Raw genomic sequence first — 15,872 nt, forward strand, 5'->3', positions numbered from 1 at the left:
ACTTTTAAGTTTCTCACAAACACCGTGCCAAACGAGCGCTCCGGGTCGTTACTTCTCCGCGAAAATGGAAAATGACTTTGAGACATAATAAAGAATACAAGGCATCAAATATCATTTAATTTTCAGTCATCTGGCTGCTCAAGTGGGTTTCTAGTGTATACATGAGCAGGTCATTCATTTCTCAGTTAATCATCCAGACATGTTGGCGCTTCCCAAGAGCCAACCTGGGCCTCCCGAAGGCTCTTCACCTATTTGTGAAACTCATTGGATTTATTTAGAGATGATTTCCCAGTTGGAAGTCTTGCTGCTCTGAAGATGTTAACTTGCCACTATTTCTGGTGGGGATGTACATCTTCGACCCAGTTTTCTCGTTTTATCGTTAAGTGGTAAGGCGTGCGCAGAGATCAAGCGCAGCGCCCCAAGGTCGGTGCCAGGTTGTGTTGCGAGGGCGGTGGAGCCAACGCCATATAAATTCCAGTAGAGTGAGTAAATGGCGAGAGCTTTTCCACGGATTTCCAGCAGATTAATTCGCTGTTGACAGACAAGTCAGCACCGTGTTGGTCTATTTGACCGACAACATTTTATAATTGCGTTTATTATATTTGTTTAATCTCTTTAAAAATCATTGTGTAGTTTTTTTTTTTTTTCTCAAATCTGAATTTTTGGCATGCAGATTGAATGAGTGGAAATTTGGTGTGGAAAACTGTTGGTATTTGGGAAAAGCATAAATATTTGGAATGAGGACAAATACTAGGCCATATTGCGTGAATATTTACATGTTCAAATTAGAATGATATGAATCGGGGGAATTATGTTGGAGGACATACGTGTCAAAAATAGTGAGGAATAAAATTTGAACATGTATGAACATGTTTCAGCCTTCACAAAATTAATCAAGTTTCCAAGTTAAGAATATGTCATGCAAAGCTATTTTTTCTTTCAATTGTCAACTCTGAGGATCTAATAAAATAATTGAAACTATGCTCCTGCTACAAGGACATGTGGACTCATTGTGAATGAATGGGAAAATTTGGGGTGAAAAAATTTAGAAATTTGGCGAAAAATACTAGCTCTTATGGTGTGAATTTTTCAAATATGTTAAAATTAGAATGGGATAAATTGGATGAATTATGCGGGAGGAGATACATGTCAAAGTGTGAGGAATAAAACAAATATGAACATGTTTGAATATGCCTGTGGTCTTTGCAAAATTAGTCAAGATTAAAAAATATGACTACACAATACAAGATTTTTTTATTTTTTTCTTACAAATGTCAACTTTAAGCAGCTAATAATTGAAACTGCAAACTTCTGCAACAGGGACATATGGCTTCATTATGAATGATTCCGGTGAAAAATGTTGAATTTTGGGGAAACCATACATATTTGGAATGAGAACAGTATAAGCTCTCATGGCGTACATTTCTAGAATATATTAAAACTATAATTATGTTAATCAGAGGAATCATGTGGGAGGAGATACATGTCAAATAATGTGGGGGAGTAACAAAAGATGAGCATGTACAAACGTGCCTTCAGCCTTCACACAATTAGTCAATAACACAAGTTAAAAATACAAAACACTAAACTCTCTTTGTTCAAACGTGAGCTCTCAAGAGGCAAAAAAACTAATTGCAAGTATGCAGACTCCCTCCTGCTACAAGGACACCAACTGTGTCATAAGAACAAGAAGGGAACTTGGGTGTTGAGGGAGCCAACACAGACTGAAATGTGGCAAGAAACTAAACACACACAGGTTAATTATTTAGACAAGACAGAGCTGCTTGAACACAAGTGCAGGTAAAAAGCTAAATAAATGACACAATGGCCCGCCAATGCCATGCTATAAAGCTAATGGATGTCTTAGTTAACAGTACCCAGAGAGTCAGCTTTTTTCTCAACACAAAATGGAGTTTCTCCTCCGATCCCAAATGACGAAGATAGATCACGCGCTGCCACATTATCGATGAAGACATAAAAGAAATGATAAAACACAACAAACGTGAATTTATTACAACAAACATTCATCAAATAGTCCTTTGCCAAGAAAATGTGTGCATGCTTGATGGTCAATAAAACAGCTTCAAGCTTCAAGTTTTTTTTTTTTTTCTGACTTACAGGGTTTGAATTTGAGAGATGCAACCCAGATTTACACATTAGAATGATGTGTTATTTTTTTGAGTGGGATTATGAGGACAGATACTGTAATAAGGACAGGCTATAATGTCTATAATTTTTCCATGTTCATGTGGAATTATATATATATATATATATATATATATATATATATATATATATATATATATATATATATATATATATTTATATTTGCCTGGGTTATTAAACAGTATACATGGTATTTCAACGACTAAATATTCATGGTGTTTTATGTTCTGAGGAAAAGGCTGCATCCACTCATCTATAATTAATCATATTTACAGTGAACTCGGAGATGAGTCAGCATGCGGCATCTCTACGCTTGCTTTAGTTAAGACACAACAGGGGGGGATATTCGCCGTGCTACTTTCTTGCACACTTGGGCTACTTTTAACTGGAGCGTCTGCCCTAATGCGTTGTATTCTGTTGTAATTACTTCATGATATCCATCAAGTTACAACCAAAAACATCCATATACACACCACGGAAATGTATATATAGATGACTGATAGCGATGTACCCTTGGCAGTATGCGTCCGCAGTAAACTTGTGTGTGTTCTAAATATACCAATCGCTACACTACAAGAACACATTTTTTCTCGTGTTTTTCCCCTTGCTGATGAAAACGGTATGACGTTTAAGGACTAATTCAATTGAATACAAAAGGAGAACACAATAACATCGCGCCACATCAAACTCCTTGTAAAATCATCATATTTAACTTGAAAACATTTCGTGTCAATTATATGTAGAAGTATTCCATACACGGCGACCTGGTCTCAATTCCCCACGAATAGAGGCGATCAACTGCAAGTATGTTGTTGAAAAATACAGATTCGGAATTCGAGTTGAAAAGAAAAAGAAGTCTGGCTGTTTACGATGCAACGCGGACCAAAGTCCAATGTCTGGTAACGGCCGAGGCAGCGACTCCCGCCCATTGGGAATCTCTGAAAGATTGAAAGGTTTTAAATATATGCCATTCTAATCTTAAGGTGAACGCTAGTGTCGTGTCACTAAAGCAATCATAAGTTGGAAGGCTTTTGTTTTTGTTTTCTTATTGTCATACTGGACCTCAAACTTATATTCGGTGATTATAGAATTCTCAGGTCTGAAGATTTATTTATTTATTTATGTATTTTATCCAAGGGATATGTTGTTTTCGTGTAAATGCAAATCCAAGTACGTGAGAACATACAAACTGCTTTACTTTTCAGCGGTTTTTGTTTTGTTTTGTAGAACTGCCCAGGGAGAAGGAAGTAGGACATTTGAATAAAGTTGTGGCAAAGGTGTTGTACAGATACCATACACATAGCCCCCCGCATAGTCAGTTCGGAATTTCAAATTTACCTATTCCCAGAGATTGAAGAAAAAAACAAAACAAAACAAAAAAAACAACAACTTTTTTTCTTTCATCTTTGGAGCAAAATACTTTCTGCAGTAGGGGTCCCAAAACACTTGGCTGCAAACCAGTATCTGTCCGCAAACTATTTGAAATGAGACTGCACACAATAAACTGAATCCTTGTGTATATACCAAAAATGTATGTGTGTGTGCGTGTGTGTGTGTGTATATATATATATATATATATATATATATATATATATATATATATATATATATATATATATATATATAAGCTTTTATACAAGCTCTTATTCAATTTATCCATATGTATCATATTTTAACACTATTAAAACTTTTTTTGACACAGCCATAAGTTCCGATAATTGACACATTGAACCGTTAGCTTGTGTATAATTTTCACAAGAATGGTTTTATGTATTTATTCATTCTCGTGTAATAAACATGGTTCACATTTCTCAATGTACCAAACATGACATTTTTAGATCGGAAATCAAATAGTGTTCGACGGGGGTCAATAAAGGTGCTGTGCTTTGAATACCGTGATACGGTGATATTTTCGCTGGCGGTTATCGCACGGCTGAAGCGGGTGGATGGGTGGCACGGCTTCATATATGGGAAAAGGCTGTTAATCACTGGTCGGCGTTGGAAAAGCAGCCCCCTGTAAATATGTTGCCCTAGGATACAATGGGGTTTAAAGGATTTCTGTCTCCAAAGAGAAATTAGACAGGTGCTTGAGAAGCCAACTAAATGGAAATGCTTGCTGGAGCATACCGGGGAAGCGGGGCGCCGCTGTCCACCGCTAAACACGGTCTCAAACTCGCCTCAGTCATTACGGTCGCCGCCAACAGCTTGGGCGAGCAGACGGGGGCCTGATGAAGAGCATCCTCTAAGATGATTAGTCACAGTAAGGACAAGAACTTTCGCGGGAATGCCGGATTGCAGTCGACTCTTTGCTCCCCGCTAGAGTGGCAAAACACGCCGATCAGCAAATGTTAAGTAGCGCTTTCCTGACTTGCGCTTAACAATTTTAGACCTTAACTCTTGAGCCAATTGATGATAGTTTTTTGGAGTTTACGTCACAAATGGAGCTCCAGTATGTGTAAAGCGCATCGCTCGGTTGTAACGTCATGAATCCGTGTCCGCTATATTCACTTTTCAATTATTGACGAGGCTTGAAAAAGGAGTGGTACTTTAGTAGTAAAATCATCAATTACTTTATATTTAGGTCCTAAAATAATTGGTTATTAAGGTTACTTTATGTCTTCACTACATGAAGTAATGAATTACGTGTAGTACTTCATTACATAAAATAATCACTTACCATATAATATATATATATATATATATATATATATATATATATATATATATATATATATATATATATATATATATATATATATATGTGTGTGTGTGTAATAGTATACATATTTATCTTTTAAAAAACAGTAAAAAGAAAAGTAAAAACATGTATTTTTGGGATTGACTGAGTGAATAAACTTTTTTTTCAGGTGACAATGATATTTTAGCGAGTACTTAATAATTCTCAGCTGTTCAGTCCAAAACGTATAATAAAAAACGCTCGTTGTTTATTCTCTAATTAAAAAAATAATATGAATATTTAGCTGGATACGCTGATCAAGCCACTCACCCAAGTCCAGTCTCGAGAGTTCAAATAATGAAACAAATAAATAAATATGGCGGCATCACCAGAAATCCAAATGTGGGCGCTTCCACTATGTGGGTCACCAAAGTCGCATTCCCGCTGGGCACGTCCATGTTGTTTTCCTCACAAAGAAGTGTATTGTACTTCCTATATTATCCTTAACGCCGAGCAAGTTATCTCGGAGTAGCAGACACCGCGCTAGAAATTAATCCTCTGCTGTCGGTTTGCGCACGACGAAGCGTTTCAGAAGCGGAGATCAAGAAAAAGCCAAAGGGGCAGCGGCTGGATTCATGCTTGCGCCGATGCTAATCTGCTGGTATTTTTGTCGCCGCGCTCTCTCCTTCTGAAGAGTCGCATGAATGTTAAACGTAACATTTGAATGCATATTTGCTTGATTGCGTGAAAATGGCCTAATGCAAATGGGACTCAAAAGCAAAAATGTTCTCGCTGATTGCCGACTCAAAACCAAAGGCTACTTGGCAACTTCTCTTGACTTATTTGCTATTTTTCTCTTCTAAAAGCACCAAAGCAGAACAATACTATTAACTATTAATGCTTTGCATTCACATTGCTTGAACTCATTGGTTTTCCATTAAAATTCATTTATTCTGATTGATGAATAATTCTATACACAGGCGTGCGTTCGCACAGACGCGAAAAGCAAGCGCACACACCTTTCTTCATGAACGAGTCGCTTTGAGCACGGAGTAAAAACCATGAAAGAATTCCCAAGAAAACAAACTTGTATAAGTGTGACATGCTAACACGATGCTAACGCGCGTAGCTTAAGAACACGCGTTGTCGGCCACAGGCGAGATTTGGATTTCATCGCGAATCCGAACTGGCATTTATTAAGATGGCGGTTTTATCGAAAACGGCTGACTTTTGAAAGTAAAAGAAAAGTTTGTATTCAGCTGCGCGGGGATTGCCCTCTGCCGAGCGCGTGTGACAGTGTTGAACACTCCATCTGGTTAATACAGTCTACCATGCAAAATTGGAGGTTGTAATGGGAGAAGATTAAAAGCAATCTCTCTCACCTACTGGCAAATTCCACACCAGTAAGCAACGAGTGACTTGTCAAGCTCCGGATGGCATTTTCGGGGATTAGCTCATGATTCTCGGGTTCAAGCGGGACGCGGTGGGAGGGACGCCGGATCGCTGTAGACACGCTCTTTTCACATGTGCTAACCAAACTAACCGCTTGAACAAGCATGGCAACAAAAAGTAAAGTGTACATGTGTATATATATACATACATACATACATACATACATACATACATACATACATACATATATTCCTATCTATCTATCCATCATCCATCCATCCATCCATCCATCCATCCATCCATCCATCCATCTATCCATCCATCTACCTACTCTGTAGATTAATTGTTGGAGATAAAAGTTTTACAGCAGCAGTTTTAATTCTGACATTTTTTTCACTTCCCGTGCAGATTTAGAATATATACTTTGATATCGTTGCGTCGATTAGATTATATATCAATTATTCGATTTTCTATTCTTGCCCGCCACAAAAATCGGCTATTTTTACGTCGAGCCAATACGAAAACAAAGCCTGGGGTTTAAAGTAGAAACCCTTGTGCAACAAAAATGGGAGCCCCAATAAGGCCAGTTGACATAAATATGAACAACAATTGAGTAAATATTATTGAACAAAAATCATGAGGCGAAAGAAAATAACGAAAGGAACATTGACAGGATCTGCGTAGGAGCATGCTCACCTCCAAGCGGTTTTGGGCATTTGTGCGATGACGATGACACCCAGCTGAGTCGGAAATACTGTATCTTCCTCAGCCCCCTGTCCAATGAAATCCATTTGACAGCTTTCAATGTTCAGCATGTTAACATCGATTCATTTTCCACCCCCAAAGTTCCGAAAACGATTCGTATTCTCGTCTACCTGTAATAACAAGGAACTGCATGACATACAGTCAAAGGCGTCAACATAAATGACACAGTGGGGGTTCTTGATGGAACGCCGGTTTAAAAGTGACGTTAGAGGTTTGCCTTGAAGCTTGCACATACTTCCCGAGATGTGTGTTAGCGTTTGAAAACTAGAAAGGTTCTTGCCAAGACTAATCATACTTCCTCCAAATTCTTGATTAGAATTCCTCATTTGGCTGGTCCACCACAGCACGTATCACATACATTAAGCGGAGCGTGTCTTTGGCAACAGATGCTTCTCTCGGTGCACAAGATTCATGCTCTGTTGTTCCATGAACTAGTTGTCTTTTGTCTGTTATTATTCCTTCCACGAAGCCGACATATTCAACACGTGTTTGTATGTACTCACTACTGATTGTAAAAAAAAAAAAATCCACATTTTGACAGTGGGGTCTCGGACAAAGAAAAAGTGACCATTTGTTCGAATTTCTGCATACGTTGCACCTCACCTTTCTCAACCTCAGTGCATTGCAACTTTTTATTTAAAAAAATAAATAAGCTATACTGCGGAGAGATGCACTGAACATTCCCTGCATAGCAGATAAACAAGTTAACTGTAAATGCACATGCCACAGGCACACATATTTACTTAAATCTTAAATTATTAAACCTTATATAGTAACTGTACTGTTATCCCTTCCCATTTCTCTGTCTTGGCTGTAGTCTGACAGGGAGTCGCGGTTGGCCTCGTGTTAGCGTTGCCCGGATGTCGAATTAGTGTGAAGCCTGTAGCTGACTAAACATGAAAACAAGCAGAGTTTACACTTGAAATTCCAATTTATTACAAAGTAAATCTAGGGGACGCGAGCAGTGATGACTAGCATTTGGTGTTAGCTGTGTTAATGGCTAGCTATGCTCAAGTGCCTCACGACTCAACTGTCGCTGTTCCTACCGATCAATTTTTAGCAAATCAGGTTTATTCAAATGTGCAGTTTTGGCTACTGTGAGTTTGAATTTAAAATTTTATTATTTGGAAATGTGGTTTATTGTTTTCTGTATTCATAATTGTTCTTCAAGCAAGACTTTATTTTCTTAATCTGAATACCTAATTCGATGGAAATTTAGGTGGTTAGTCATGTTAAGTTTTAATCAAGAAGGGCTCATAACATTGTGGCATCAAGTTTCAAGACCCGTTTCCCATATTAGTTTTAATCAAGGACAAGACATAATACTCTAGCACCTAAGTTCCGAGACCTTTTTCCAGCGTTTAAAATATAGGCCGACGTTACATCAAAGCGTGACACGCGCATTATTGAGATTCACTGTTGTCTCAGCAAGCTTTTCGCATTTACAACCTTTTCCCCTCTCAAATGTGTTCTGCTTTGCGAGTGACCTTTTCCCTTCTATCACTTACAAGATCGGTATGCATTCGCTCGCTGAGTGATTACTTGGTGCCCTGTCGGCTCACCTTGAATTCAGCTGTCATCCTGTCATCTACTTTCAATGTGATATTATATTTCTCACCTCTTATTAGCGGTGCCCACCTCAAGTCGGTGGACTACTCCTCCCTCTATTTCACAAACTACACCTCACTGTCCTTATGGGGACATACAAGTGAGTAATAGACATATTATCTAGGCCTTTGTAAAACAAAACAATCCACAGGTATCCGATGTTACCTCCGTTATTATCCACATTAAGGGGATGCTTGCCTGTAAAATAATAAACAAAAAACGGGCACATCACGGTCCCCCTTCTCCCACTGCTCTTCGCCCAGCCATCAACATGTTGCGCAAGATATGTTGGAGTGTCTTTTTGTTGGCACGTGTAAAGGGATTTTTTTCCAGACTTGAACAATGCCCTCTGTTTGGGGCACGTTTTCTTTTGTCCTCAATCCTCTGCTCGTGTAACCTTATCTCTGCTAAGATCTCGGAGAGCCATCTGTCTCCCCCTGTCAGTCAATTGTATTCTTGGACGCTTCAAGCTCGTTAAGTAAAAATTTGATATCTTGTACTTGTGCCGGTGTAATAATAATGATAAGCTCATGATTTGAGCTCTGCGGCTATTGGAAAGCCATCATCTATACAGCCGCTAAAGTCAGGGGTAGACCTATGCTGGCGTTTTTGTAAAATTCACCCAAATTAAAGTTCAAAAGAAAAAAAAGGCGGGAGGGTCGACTTATTAACAAGGTCAAAACGTGTACTCTCAGAAATACGGTGCATTTTTAAAATGATATTAAACTGGTTGAATCGATTCCTTTATTGAATACCCACACCATTTAAAATCAAATAAAATGAAATCAACACTGCATATAAATAACCCAGATTATTTCACAAACCCCCTTACAGTCAAACCACGGACCCCTACTTTGAGAATCACTAATGTATGTTACGGTGGCCCGATAACGAGAACGTCGGTCCTCCCTAAAATATGCAGTTTTTGTTAGAAGGCCATTAGGATTGAACAAATTTGCCAAAACAAATCACGCGATTGACTGTGTGGTAGGACAAGCCAAAAGTCACGGCGACAATTTGATGGCAAACATGGCGGCATGCTGCAAGAATCACAGAATCCATACGACCGCGGCAATCTTTCTTGTTTATTTGACTGCCATGCGCCGGGACATGGACTCTGGCTCAAAGTCGACGGGAAAAGCTTCGACCCTAATGAGGAAAAAAAAAAAAAACCCGGGCGGACGGATGATCTAACCGGTGTCAGTTTTACTATGAAGTCGGACAGTGTGGGAGTAAAGAGCTTCAAAGGGCCCTCAACCCTGACGCGTTATTGATATCGTCCATCCCATCAAGCGGCTTTAATAAGGAAGACTTTGGTATTGCGTGATCAGGTGATTGATTAGTCCAATTGTGAGCGTTTGTCTGGTCCCGATGTAATAATGAAAGAAGCGTGACATGACGAGCAAAAAGGCAAAGCCATTGCTTCATCAAAGCCAAGCATCACAAGTTAGTTGGCTGCACCCGCAGCAAGTTTAACAAACTCGATCTTAAACCCTCCAATATCAATGAGCGGATGTTCACAAGAAGTGAACGTTTGAAGCTCCAATGCATATTCCGAGCCACATCAAAAATCCGACCAATTTCCTTTAATATGGCAACAGCTTACAGGAAAAGGAGCTTTCACACTGGTCCCAAGTGTCTTAATTAATATTTATATTTGTCCAATGCCTCAAACTCTGCCTTCAAGCTTTCATTAAATTATCATGAGTTTGGGCCTAGGCTTTTCTGTGGCTGTAGTGTAATACTGTTGCGTTGTAGCGTATTCGGGATACGTGACGCCGCAGCACCTCCGTTCCTTAATCCCAAAAAATTAAACCCTTGGCAAAAACGATCGCAAATTCGGATCGAACACCTTCCGCCTCAAATGCGGGCGAGAAAAACAGCATCTGTAAGCCTCCGTTGGATTGGTATCATAGCAAGACATACCGAGGGCATTTTTTTGCACTCCGGTTGGATGGGACGCCGCGTCATTTTTTTTAACCGCTATAAGCAACTTGAGGGGAATTTTGTGAAACTAAAAATATACCGTCTGTTCTTGGGGTGCTATTTCTGAAGAGATTCGACAGATTCCGTTTGATGCTAATTCGTGACCAAAATGGACTTTTTTCCAAATGCTGTATTTAGACAGCTTTTAACACAAGTTTTTTAGTTTTCCACTCGCTAGTATCCACAAGCATTTCAAAAATAACATGTTGAAACTAGATTTCTATCGAGTGTTTTTGTAAAACTGAGCATGGCATCTATTTATAGGAAGCCTGCAAGACGGTACCGTTGTTACTGTAACCGTTATTGTACTGGTAACCGATCACTAGTGGCAACACTAATTCAATGACCATCTTCGTTACTTTTTGGAGCAAATAATAAATAAAGCTGCAACCCCCAAATATAAAACACACTTGGTAACCATAAAAAGTGTCACCACTCGAGGAAGATTGATCGGTCAGCCACACAAACCGAGTTTTGACGCACAGATATGCTTTTTTATATCATCTACTTCGAATAATTAGCGTAATGGGACAAGTTAGAGGGTGACGTCAGTTGGCTGTTAGCAGCAGCTAACTGTCGCAGCTCGGTTTATTAATTGCGGCCTTTTGTCGTATACGCACACAATCAAACTTGGTGAAACACAGATTCCAAATCTGGTATCTATGCTTAAATAGCTCCGATCGCGGCACGAGGAAAAAGAAAAACAAGTGCTTCCAGCCCATTCGACAGTGGTTAGTTGCTCACTGACCGCTCACAATGCGGGAATTCTGAAACGCACTTAACGCGCAACAAACGTATAACTTACAAATATGAACACTAGAAAATATAAAGGGTTTATATAAGATGCTTGCTGTGATTTTTACAAATGGTTGGTGTGTCTTATACGCGGTAACAGAAAATAGCAAAATTTGACCGTGCGTCTTATATTCGGGGGATTACGGCAGTGACTTTTATGAAGCAACTTTGCCAACACCGGGCAAAACAAATATTGACATCGCACACAAGGAATATGAAGCGCGCGCCGCATCGGGGGAAGGCTACTAAAACACTTGTTTGTCTGGCCGTTTGTTTTGCATAAGTCGGCGATGCGGAAAGTTGCCTTTGGCAGCCCCAAACCTTAACACCCTAAGCATTACATTGTGCACAATTAGAGGCCGTCCTGCGAGCTATCTGACAGCATGACCGGGAGGTGCGCGCTACCTTGCGCTCTACACAGTGTTGCTCAATGCGAGGCAGCTATGATAATTAGTGTTTCTAGCCAGAAGCTCCTCTCTGGCGTCTCACCCCCGCACTGACCCAGGGAGATTGGAAAGACGCCTGCCGGCTCCCCGGAGACTGAGCCTGTCAGCGCTGTCACTTCTCCCGTGACACGGGAGTGAGTGGAGGTGTTTTAAATGCCAAAAAGGACACCCTTTCCGCAAGCCCTCGTCTGGTGCCTGAATGCGAGTCGTGCCTGTCACCGCGCGCCCTTACTCTGGACTCTGAAAGGAAAAGCCGAGGCTAATTGTCCGTGGTGAATTACCCCATCGTGAGGGAACAAATCCGAGAAGATTAAGGCCCTGTCCGCGCGTATCCCAACCCGCATGATTCTCCCCTCTTTGTGTGTAAAAATAAAATACAAAAATCCCTGCGTGCAGCTGAGTTTGTACAAATTGCCTCTACGCGCAAACACATAAGTGCGTCTAGAACCCCCGGGGATTTTTCACGAGTCCGGCCTTATCATCGCCCGACTTGGGCTGACTTTGAAAGGGTCGCAACGTCGTCGACGATAAATATATCTTTGCTCTCATCCCCTCAAAATGTTCAGCGGTATCAGCCCAATCCATAGATATGTATATTTACATCTATATATTCCAAGGCTGTTTCGTTTCGAAGAATTTTCATTTTGTGGGAAAATAAAAAAAAAAAAACGTTGACAGCTGTTCAATTCAGAAGATTTTGCAGACTGGAATGTGCAGATATAATGCTATGCGTTGCATGAAATAAAACTTTTCGTCAACATTTAGGTCTTGGAACCTTTTGTCAACTACAAGTCCTGCAATGCATAGCAAGAACTTTGCATTATGGGAGTCAGGCACGCAATGAAATGATTGAAAAATGCTTGCAAATGTCATAGATTGTCCGCTAGCGCCCCCTGGTGGTTTTGGCGTCCCAACACAAAAATTTCTATTGCACCCTGTCCGCACATTGAAAGGATTAATGCAAAAATCAGGGGAATTCACCATAAAACATCCGGTTTTCAGTGTGTCCAAAATTGAAAATATTTCCAATTTTCAATGGCAGTAAATGAGCCTGACAAGGGCTAGATTTGACATCTGCAGGATGTACATCTCAACCTTCCGTTTACAAGCATTTAGAAGCCAGGACAGTATATTGAAAGTCGACATGTTTTGACAATCAATGCAATATTTTAGCCTCCTAGTGTTTTTTCTTAATATACTTTTCCTTTGATGTCACACATCAAAAACGTCAAAATCTCATGTCTAATTTGAACATGGCACATAGTTATTGCACATCCAGGAAGGTGCCATCCCTTGGAAAAATCCTGTGAGAATGATGTGAAAGAAAATGAGCCAAACATGGTAAAAACACTGTGCAAGGGTTTTTGCTAATATACTGTGTGTAAATGAGCAAAATAGTTCACAAACTAGTATAAAATGGATGAATGGTCGGATGAACGCTTATACGTCCGTACGTACGGAACGAGTTGGTCCACATATATAAATGCATATGCTCTTTTCCTACACTCTACTTTTAGAACACAAAAATACAGAATGTGTATAATTAGGAGCTACGGGTTTTCAGAAAACTAGGCCGTAAAAAAATCTCCTGAATGTATTATAAAATAAACAAAGGCGCGGTTTGTTTGCATAATGCGGAATGCATATTGAATGATGAGATGAGTTTAGTCCAAAACAGTCAATTCTTGCATTTGTATTTTTTTTCTCGGCTTTGCCCTCTCCTCATGAATAAGCCACTATTTATTCAGTCCACATTTCAAAAGTCTCAACACATTTAGTCTTTTTTTAAAGAAACTTTTATGAAACAAGGTTGTCTTCCATTCCAGTAAAACATGTCTCCACTTGAACCGCAATCGCTATAAATCTGTATAATGTTATTTTACTTTATTTTTTTTAACCAGACTATTTGATGGGCATGTTTATGAAACAGCAACATGGCGGGAGCCGACATAAAAGAAAAATTCTTGCCCGTTCCTCTGAGCATAAATTCAATCTTGCCTTGGAATTCAAGCAAAGCGCTGAGTGTTTAAGCAAAGTTAGAGTTTGAACGCAGGTACAAAGCTGTTTTCCGTTCAAGCCTGACTTTGAAATTCATCATCTGCTGTGAGCTGTATACAACAGGTCCGTTCAAAATATTTCCTCTACTTAGCATGGATGACTTTGCTTCTTATTCACTTGAGGAACCTGAAGCGTGAGCCTCTCATTCTGAAAACCATGAAATTTGCATCTCATCACTTTGAGCTTTGTGTCAAAGGGAGAACAAACACGGTGCAAACAAATATCATTATGCAGATCGGCGTCGAGTCGCTTCGCTCGCCGCTGATGATCTCGGGTACGCCCGCTCGCAAATATTATCCCACCCCCGTTTCTTTCCTTGACATACTTCGATTTTTGAAAATCAATTCAAATTAGGAAAGCTGTGACAATCCGCTCGCAAAATACATCGGCGGGTAATGTTGGGCTCGAGGCGGAAACGACGTCACCGAAACTATTGGTGCTCAGTACTTAAGTGGAAGTACCGTCGCTTACGTTAAAAAAAAAAAAAAGTACTTTGACAAGAGTACCAAAGTCCCTCCCTTACATGAGTAAAAGTACCAACCTGAAAATGTACTTTGCGGGCATTCCAGAATTTCACATCACACCTTTGATGTTGCCACTATATGGGCGAAATTTCAGCTCCCTGGTGTCTTCTTTCAATCTTCTTTCGAATATCACACAAGTGTTAAAATGTTGCTCATTGGACACATGATTTTATTTGCTGCCGTGGAAGCCGGGTGTCATGTCGCCTACCTGCATGGCTGTCAATAACGATCCAAGGAATCAATATTACATTTGAAATCAGTATTGTACTTATACCAATGAGTTAGTATCGACCCTTTACGTTCCTCTATTTGTTTTGGTATTCTCATGTGTTCCTTTTCAGTGCAAGGGAGCAACTTACCAGCGATGGTTATAATCATTTGTATTTTTCAACATGATTTCATACTATCACAGTTTATTGGATTTGACATATTTTTTATTCCAACTTCATGGTAACCTGAGTAGTTTCTCCTAGTCGTAATCCTGCTTTGATTCCATTCACCATGTCTGCCTCTCCCTAAATTGCAGAACTTTAAGACCGTTATGATATTAATAACCCATGAAAAATGTTTAATTTGGGTAGATAACAAATGGAGGCCTGCAAATGATTTATAATACGGTACCATAATATTTTATCAACCTAAAAGTTCGTGATATAACTACTTGATACAAAATCTAAAACCGTATTAATGTTATTTTCAAAATCGTGAATTGATTGATATGATTGTATTTTGCCTGCACATGATTCTGAAGGCAGCGCAGGTTACTACAAGTTCAGCGATCAGGTCAAATATGAGTGTGGAGACTCCATTTGATACGCTCAGTGGGAAATATCATTTCAAACATCACCCAGGAGGGACTTTAGATGAAACAAATGTCATTTGAATTTAATTTAATAATCTTTTCAACGAAGCACGACATGTTCAACAAGCTAAAGGCAACCGCTAGCAACAATGCTAGCAGAGAACCAACACTAAATGTACAAATAAGTAACACGTAATAGGTGCTTTTCATAATTCAGAAATATTGACTAAAAGTCTTTTCGGTGAACTGGTTAATCGTGATTAACCCTTTCAGTGCCAATCGTTATCAGTAAAGGCAACCCGGTCACATCTTTCATAGCTATCCAGGGGAACACTCCCATCAAATGGCCGCGCTGATTTACTACAGTGCGCAGGAAAACTAAGAAGAGCGCCGGCCACGAGTGTCAACACACTCTCCATAAAAAAAAAAAAAAAAGCGTCACTGGCAGACAAGTATTTTACGTAACGAGAATTCTTGTCGCTAGCAAGAAAACAGTTCATCGAAACTCAAAGGCGCCATTGTTCTAGTCACACTTTGCTATTTGGTTCAAAAGTCTGGAACAATACGCTTCGGTAAACTTTCCCTGATTCCCCATAGTGACACTTTATTACATCAGACTTCGGAATACACGCTAGCATCTAGAGGACCGATCC

General features: G+C 39.7%; 1 protein-coding gene across 3 annotated transcripts in view; it reads left to right on the top strand.

Moving 5' to 3' along the window:
* The window catches only part of pcdh9 (protocadherin 9), a 167,461-nt gene that overhangs the window by 127,645 nt on the left and 23,944 nt on the right, over positions 1–15,872 (top strand). The window lies entirely within an intron of this gene.

The sequence above is a fragment of the Hippichthys cyanospilos genome, chromosome 4, assembly GCF_059441005.1.
Source record: "Hippichthys cyanospilos isolate Australia breed blue-spotted pipefish chromosome 4, RoL_Hcya_1.0, whole genome shotgun sequence".
Lineage (NCBI taxonomy): Eukaryota > Metazoa > Chordata > Actinopteri > Syngnathiformes > Syngnathidae > Hippichthys > Hippichthys cyanospilos.